The sequence below is a fragment of the Centruroides sculpturatus genome, unplaced genomic scaffold, assembly GCF_000671375.1.
Source record: "Centruroides sculpturatus isolate CEXI.00-Female unplaced genomic scaffold, Cexi_2.0 scaffold2510, whole genome shotgun sequence".
NCBI classification, from domain to species: Eukaryota; Metazoa; Arthropoda; class Arachnida; order Scorpiones; family Buthidae; genus Centruroides; species Centruroides sculpturatus.
The window spans coordinates 13,389-21,521 of NW_019386761.1; the positions used below are offsets into that span (position 1 = coordinate 13,389).

The 8,133-nt window shown below is 32.2% G+C and overlaps 1 pseudogene; it reads left to right on the forward strand.

Moving 5' to 3' along the window:
• Positions 1 to 2,502: 2,502 nt before the first annotated feature.
• On the forward strand, positions 2,503 to 7,294 carry LOC111615733 (annotated as a pseudogene).
• The last annotated feature ends 839 nt before the right edge of the window (positions 7,295 to 8,133 follow it).

The window sequence follows — 8,133 nt, forward strand, 5'->3', positions numbered from 1 at the left end:
TTCAATTTTAAAAATGTTCGAACCGTTTTAAATTCGAATTTGTTATTGCGTATTGGTTCGATTATAGAACGATTGTAAACGTTTCAGAAAATTGATCAAATTGAAAATAGTTCGTTTGATTTTCGGCAATTCTCTTCAGCGGTAGGTGTTATATAACAATTACTATGGTTATTGAAATATTGGATGTAAATGGGGTTTGCTTGCAAAACCTCCGCTGACGAAGTCGCGGGTAACAGCTAGTTAATAATAAAACGATTATATTATTATGTCTCACTAGCTGTTACCCGCGACTTCATCTGCGGAGGTTTTGCAAGCAAACCCCATTTACATTCAATATTTCAATAACCATAGTAATTGTCATATAACACCTACCACTGAAGAGATTTGCCGAGAATCAAACGAACTATTTTCAATTTGATCAATTTTCAATATTTTGAAGTTTTTCAAACTTATTGTATTTGTTGAGACACCAAATAGGAGCAGCATACAACAAGGCGTTTAACACTATAGAATTGAACAGTTTAAAGTGAATCATATTATTTTGCAAAGCATGCAACTTAGCTTTCAAACCCTGACAGTTCCAAAAGGTGATTAAAGTTTTGCTACAATTTTCATTTGCTATTAGTTCCATGTTTTCACTGTAAATATTACTGTCAAGCAAGTAATTAACCATACGATAGTTATACTTTTTAAATGTTAACCAAAAGTTATCATTGCTGTCACACTGTATGTTAGACATAGCAATTGTGTTGTCTATAGAATCTAGTTTGCATGGTCTAAAAATGATCAATTGGAATAATTTCGCTAGTATTCATGTCCAAAGAATATTTATGGTGATTTTTTAAAAAGTAATCGTCTTTTACCGTTAATTTAGTTTCAGCAGAAAACTATGTTTTAATTTTATTAATAAGATATTTTCTTCTAATTCTAGATCTATAGCATAAATCTGACTTCATAATAATTCTAGTAGTCTCATTTAGTAGATTTATTCCGCCAAAATTCTTTAAGAATGAGATTTCTATCTTTAACCGATACCAAGACTACTTTCACTACATAGTTATTTGAATTACTTTTTCCCAGTGGCATTACCTCGTCAATTTCTATGTTTTTTTAAATTAAGCTCTAGCTCAATGAATTCAATAAACTCCTTAATCTTATCATTCGATTTAAAAGAAAAATTTATCACTATTAGATTGTAACAGGCAATTACCTATTATGTTAATAAACTTATTCTATTCTACAGACGATAGTAAACTCAACTTACCCGCTTAAACTCTCCGTAGCGTGGCGCTGGACGGCGGAAAGTAGTTCGGCTGCTCGTCTGCGTTTTATGCGTCCCTTTTAGCGTCTTTATACGAATATTGTCGCAATTTTTTCGCCGCGTTATAGGAATCTACGTTATAGGAACTCGCGTTATAGGGGGGTCTACTGTAATCTAGAATCTAGCTGCAAGGAACTGCTTCGCTGGGTTTTTGTTTACGGGCAAAAAGTAACGATAGTGAAGATTAAGATAATTACATTATAGCCAATCTTACCCGTTTTCACAGAATGCAAAAATTAGGTCCCCCGTTTCCAGACTAATTAGAGAACTTTCATGTCCAGTCAAACGAACTATTTTCAATTTGATCAATTTTCTGGAACGTTTACAATCGTTCTATAATCGAATCAATTCGAATTCGAATATTGTTCGAATTAAATTCGAACAAATTCGAATATTGTTTCAAAAACGAACAAATTCGAACATAACATTCGAAATAAAAAACCACTTTCAACCACTTTCAGCTCCATACCTCCCGCACCCTTATAGCTATCGAGACGCAACCACCATAGTGCACGAATGGAAACTTGGGGCTACCACCACACAAACAGCATTCATGTTCGATGTGTAGTTTTTGCGGAAAAGTGAAATATAGGGACACACACGTCCATTTTTATATATATACTAGCTGCAAGGACCCGCTTCGCTGGGTTTTTATTTGTATGTAATATAGTTTTTATATATATATAAAAGACTGTTTTTCTAAGTAATCTACAATCTAGCTGCAAGGACCCGCTTCGCTGGGCAAAAAGTAACGATAGTGAAAATTAAGATAATTACATTATAGCTAATCTTACCCGTTTTCACAGAATGCAAGAATTAGGTCCCCCGTTTCCAGACTAATTAGAGAATTTTTACGTTTAGTCAAACGAACTATTTTCAACGTTTCTGGAACGTTTACAATCGTTCTATAATCGAACCAATATTCGAATTTTATGTTCGAATTTAATTCGAACAAATTCGAAAAATTCGAACAAAACATTCGAAATAGAAAGCCACTTTCAACCACTTTCAGCCTCATATCTCCCGCACCCTTATAGCCATCGAGACCCAACCACCCCTATGCACGAATGGAGACTTGGGGCTACCACCACATACAAACACCATTCACGTGCGATGTGTAGTTTTGGCGAAAAAGTGAAATATAGGGACATACATGTCCATTTATATATATATATATAGATATAGATATAGATAAATGAAAATGTATTATTTTTTGTAGGAAGTGCTAAAGAGCAACAGTTTACTCAATAAGGATTCTTCTTACGATTTCTTTATTCCATTGCTTGGAGAGAATTATATTTTGATCAGGTAATGGATTATTTTATATTTACTTAAAATGTTGTAATTTACAATTTTCTATATTTAATTAAATAAAGTCCTGAGAATATCTGGAGAAAAAAGAGAAAATATTTAGTTCCAAATTATCATCTTTGGAATCTGAAAAATTATCAAGATGTGCTCATGGAGCATTCAAACACCTTAGTGGAGAAACTGAGAACACTGCAGGAAAAAGAAATTTTTAATGTTCTCAAATGGATGAAATTATGCACTTTGGACGCAATTCTAGGTATTAGTCTATAGTGCAAAAAATTTATTTAAGCATGATAAATAACAATTTATTTTTATGTAGACGTAATGTTAGGAATTTTTATAAAGTCTCAGTCTGAAAATAATGAAGAATACATCGCAGCCCTTCACAGGTATGGAAAATTCTGTACAATGTTTTCCCAGTAATATTTACAAAATGATATATAATATAAGATGCACTGTAAAATTTTATAGATACTTTAAAATATATATACAACGTTTAAAATAATATTAACAAACTTTTATTTTAAAATATAATAAATACCAATTTAATACGAATGTTTTTCACAATACTAATATGTTATTGTTGTTTATCACAAAAATTTTAAGCAGTTTTATTAAAATCATCGATCATTTTATATATTGATGATCAATGAAACCACCTTTTTTAAAATACGATTTCATAAACTCTATCTTATTTTAATTTGCAATAATAATTTCAGATAAAAAAAATCTCTCGAATAAATTAAGATTATATATATTTAGAAAAATTTTCCTGCCAATCTCTCACTTTGACCATCAGAGGCAAGTGCCCCGAGCTCTGTAAGCGTCCTTACTCACATACATCAGGATGATAACCCGAACCTCCAGCAGCCTTGAGTGCTCGGTTTGCTGAGTTACAAGCAATTACCTGGTGGAGTTGAACTCTTATTGGGGTCAAAACTCAAAATCTCACTCACAGACTGTGTTCGGTGTGGTCATTCCAGCCCACACTGTCAAGAAAACATGGTCGCTCCATACCAACTGCAGCGTCTTTGATGTGGGCAGAAGCTCTTGATATTTAACAGGCAATTCACATCAGTGCCCGCTTTAACAGTCCAACAGCCATCCTTTCTGATGGTAAATCTATCCTCCAGGCATTTGCCAATGTCAATTTTTCCCCGGTGGTTATCATTGACCTAGCTGCTGTAATCAGTTCACATCCTATCTTACCCCTCTTGAAATCGGGTGGACTCCAGATCACGTTGGCATCCATATTAACGAAGCTACTGATCAGGAAGCGAGCAATGACATTTTCACTGGCTCCTCGTGGAGACCTCTCATGGCACGTGACCTCATCCATTGTGGAAATCTATTACACACTTACATGGACACCTGGTCCACCATTCTCCAGAGAAAAGAGTGACCTTTTCCAACCTTTCTCTTGGATCTATCAGCATGCATAGTCACATCACACTGAAACTCTATTGGCCTGTCTTCACACCGATACAGCTCCATTGAACAGGTTTCTTTACTCACAATGCCTGCACGTCTTGCCTAATTGTCCCCACTGTGGCTTGCCAGAAACATCTTTTCATTATTGGTAGTTTTCCCGCAGTATGCGGGAGCCTACCAAAAATTGGGTGTTCCTTGATCTTGGATCTCACTATCGTTTGCCCTTTAACTCCCATACATTGGCCATAAGCCAACCTTCCTCCTTGTCAACATATGAAAGTCTTGGAACTTTTTGTATACTCACTAACTGCTTTGTCTAATAGCTAGGTGGTGCACTTTGGAGAAAAAGCCAACAGGCTAGAGTCTCCATATGAAACAAACAAGAAAAAAGATAAAACTTGAATCGTGAAACAGGTCAAACTCGAAAGAGAAATTCTTTCGAGTTTGCCATGACTGAAATGTCATGACATGAATGAAATGGCATTTTCCCATTGCCATGACTGAAATGGGAAGAAATTTAAAAAGAGACATTGGAATAATTCGCAAGTTCGACTATAAGGTAAATCAAATTAGAGAAAAGTTAAAAGCGTATGTTTAGTTTTAACAGATTTATGTTTTAATTTAATGTGTAGGTGTTTACGAAAAGAAAAGAACAGTTCATAAAAATCCAGCAGCAAACTCGAAAGAGAAATTCTTTCGAGTTTGACCTGAGTTTGGTCTCCTAGCTAGAGATGGTCGATCTTGAGATTACATTCTGTCTATTGTTGCTGTGGCGACATTGAAACAAACACATTTTTTCTGTAACTTCTATTTTATTTTTTAAATAAGTAATTTCAATGCAAATTTCATTGAAGGTTCTGACTTGCTCAGAACCTCCCATTGCAGCATATGTATGGAAGGTTTCAAATAGAAAATTTTATTCTATTACTGTATATTTATACAGAATTAGATTTCAAATATTTAAATCAGGACACAAAATATATTTCTGTTGAAATTCGTTGACATTAAACTCTCGTATAATATAATTTAAATTAAATTTTAGATTGACACAATATTATCCTAAATGGCTATTAAATCCATTGTATTGGTTTTCCCCAATTTTTGCCATGACTGAAATGGGAAGAAATTTAAAAAGAGACATTGGAATAATTCGCAAGTTCGACTATAAGGTAAATCAAATTAGAGAAAAGTTAAAAGCGTATGTTTAGTTTTAACAGATTTATGTTTTAATTTAATGTGTAGGTGTTTACGAAAAGAAAAGAACAGTTCATAAAAATCCAGCAGCAACACTCAGGGGATGATGCACACAATGTAGAAGAAGAAAAGATAAAAAACAGACAGTGTTTAATAGATTCACTGTTAGATCTTCATATCAACCAGGGTTTAATGTCAGAAAAAGACGTTATCAGACATGTAGATGGCCTTGTTTCTGGGGTATGTATAATTCGTTAAATGTATTAACCAAAACAGTCTTATAATCTTGCATATATTTATTATTGCATTATTATTAATTAAATTGTTATGTAAATCATATTTCATTAATAATAACAATTAACTTTCTTATCAGTTAATTTAGAATTATATTTGATGCAAAATGTATGTGAAATTTATTAATAAATGTATTAATAAAGTATATAAACTAAGTAATATGTGAAATAAGTAAAGTATATAAACTAAGTAATATGTGAAATATAATTCGAAGAAATCCTGCATATATAATAAAATTTTTAAAAATTATCTCTCTGACAAGTGAGTATTTAAGAAAATTTTGTGAAATTAAAAATCTATTGGTACTGCTGAGTTTTGAACATTTGAAGTAAATTAATTTATTTCATTAAAGCGTTGGTCATTTTTTCCATTTCACTTGATAAATTATTTGTGTTGAAAATTTGAGTTTTAACTCATTTTTAATAAAGGACTGCGGATTTCTCAGTTATTCCAAGAAGTTTGGTGTTGGACAAAGCCATTCAGAAATTATTCAGATAGATAATGACGACTTGATACTATAGTAAACGAATAAATCAAACAATAACTAATGGAATACATATTATGTGAATAAACGGGAAGATAGTCGAGGCTGTAAAGTCATCATTCTAAATTACAATACACTCGTAATCAAATACAAAGAAATAACTAATCCATCTAATAAAGAAATATTTAACGAAAAAGTATTAATAATTAATATCCAATTCAGGAAAAATTTCATTTTTCACTTCAACTTATTATCAGGGTCACGATACAACTGCCCATGCTATATCATGGAGCCTTTACTTTCTGGGAAGATTCCACGAAATACAAGACAAAGTTTATCTGGAATTACAGAGCATTTTCCAAAATGACATGAATAGAGATATAACAGTTGCTGACTTGCAGAAAATGACGTATTTAGAATGCGTAATAAAGGTAACTTTTCAATCTTTTTAAATATGTACAGAAATTAATTTGATCGTTTCAATAGTAAACTTTTCAGGAGTCGATGAGAATCTATCCGCCTATTCCTGTCATTTCAAGAAAAAATCCGTATAAAATAAAAATAGGTTAGTTGTATCATTTTAGAATGTGCTGTTTCTATTAATAACTCCTTATTTTGTCATTATATCAATAAAACAGATGATCATGTTTTGCCACCAAAATCTACTTTCGTAATTTGCCTCCATGCCATTCACCACAATCCTTCTGTTTACGAAAATCCAGGTGTTCGATCCAGAACGTTTTCTTCCTGAAAACTTTAAAAAACTCCATCCTTATGCTTTTCTGTCATTTTCCGCTGGTCCACGAAATTGTCTCGGTAAGTGATTCGTTAATAAATTAATAACAGTATTATTTTACTATAATGATTTATTTACAGGATATAAACTTGCGATGGTTACAATAAAAACAATTTTGGCGAATGTTCTTCGGAATTTTAAAGTTTACTCTTTGGATCCTCAGGATAAAATCGTTACTTCTTTTGAAATCGTTTTGACCCCGGTATCAGTTATAAAGATTTATGTAGAAAAACGATAAACTACTGTTATACTGTCCTATCTTAAGAAATGTTTATTACAAATTTACATAATTATTGGCCTGTAATCTAGACAAGTACAGTACATTTCTAAACTACGTTAAAATATTTCGTTTACGTCTATTAGACAAGTAAAGTATGGTGTATTATTATTGGTATGTAGACAATTGTATCAAAGTTATTGTACTTATTATAAATATTCATTCATAAATTGTAATTTGTAACAATAAAATTTAAATTATAGACTTTTTTTTAGTTTAACGTAATATGGTTCTGCGAAAAATACTTTTTAGAGCAATGTATATGTATTTGTAAGTTGTATATAATGTTTTAAAATTATATTTGCCGAGTCCCATCTACCAGTCTTGTTCATGAGAAGGAAATGACGACAGAGTGCGGTACTGTATCTTTACTTAAGTTCATTTTACGTTAAAATTCTTCTACTGCCGTTCTTCTTTTCTCTCTCCCCCTCTCTCTCACAATAAGTGTTTACAAATGCTTTATGTTTATTTAAAATATGTCTTTGTACATTTTATTTTTTATTATTAGAATACATTTCTTGACATATTAAATACACTGGGAATCCCGTTAAGTTGGCACAACTGCGCAGGATTCATTCCATTTACTTCTAAATTCTCGTTTTTCTTCTACTTTTTTTTTCCAGCCGTATTAAATATTATTCTCAATTCTAAAAGAATCTTTTATTCAATATTTTTCTTTTGCACACTATAATATTTAATAAATATTTAATAAACTAAACACCAGTAAATAAGAACAGTACAGAAACTACCATATGCCAATAAGACATGGTGTTCGTGTCGCCATTTTTAAATTAAATCAGGCAGGAGAAACTGCATTGGAGTATTCGCGATGATTTATGTTTCTGATTTTAAATTTGCCATACAGTCGCGACATGTCTCTACAGGTTATATTTTTAGACGAAACCACAAGGGCCATGGACGGAACTATTCGAAAATGCTAACGAAACATTACAATATGACATCACCCCTTAAGCGCCATCTGTTAAAGCACTAAATTCTTCCTTTGCTAGGTTAATTTGGCGTGC